Below are 1,231 nucleotides of genomic sequence, written 5' to 3' on the forward strand. Positions count from 1 at the left end.
AAAAGGAACTTTGTCCAATTCTTTTATGAGTTCACAACAACACTGATAGATACATAAATCACACAAAAACTCAACAAAGAAAGAGAATTACAGGCAAATTTACATATAAACATACATGCAAAAATTTTTAGTAAAATACTTGCAAACTGAACCCAAGAACGCATCAAAATATCATGCAAGATTTATCCTAAAGATGCAGGGATGGTTTTACATAATGCAAACTGATAAATGTAATCCAGCACATAAACATACTGAGAGACAAAAACTACATAATCATTGCATTAAATTCAGAAAAGGACTTTGACAAAATCCAACACCCTTTCCTTCATGATAAAAGTCCTGGAAAGACTAGGGATACACAGGATTACTAAACATAATAAATGCAGTTTACAGCAACCCCCAAGACAGCATCAAACATTAAATCAGGAACAAGACAAGGTTGTCCACTCTTTTCAAACCTATGGAATATAGTACTTGAAATATTAGATGGAACACTAAGACACCTGAAGGAGATCAAGGGGATGCAAATTGGAGAGGAAGAAGTCAAAGTATCTTTATTTGCAAATGATATGAATAGTATACATACGCGATGCTAAAAGTTCCACCAGGAAATTCCTACTGCTGATGGACCTTTTCCTCGGGGTAGCAGCATGCAAAATGAACTCACAAAACCAGTAGCCTTCCTATATAAAAATGACTAGTGGACTGATTAAGAAATCAGGGAAATAGTAGCTTTTAAAGTAGTCTCCAAAAATATATCTTGGGATAACATTAACCAAACAAGGGAAGGCTGGTGTAGTTAAAAAGTTAAAGACACTGAAGAAGGGCTGGAGAGATGGCTCAGTGGTTAAGAGCACTGGCTGCTCTTCCAGAAGACCCACGTTTGATTCCCTGCACACACATGGCAGCTAACAACTATCTGTAACTCCAGTTCCAGGGCATCTGACACCTTCACACCAATATACATAAAATGAATTTAAATAAGCTATTAAAAAAGACACTGAAGAAAAAAGTTGAAGAAGATATCATAAGATGAAAAGATCTCCCATGTTCATGGATCAGTAGGATTAATATTATAAAATGGCCTATCAAAAACAATCTACAAATTCAATGCAACTCCCTTCAAAATTCCAACAAAGTTCTTCACAGAAGTAGAAAGGACAGTTTTTTCACCTTGAAAACACACACACACACACACACACACACACACACACACACACACACACACACA

The sequence above is a fragment of the Microtus ochrogaster genome, linkage group LG9 (assembly GCF_000317375.1).
Source record: "Microtus ochrogaster isolate Prairie Vole_2 linkage group LG9, MicOch1.0, whole genome shotgun sequence".
NCBI lineage: Eukaryota > Metazoa > Chordata > Mammalia > Rodentia > Cricetidae > Microtus > Microtus ochrogaster.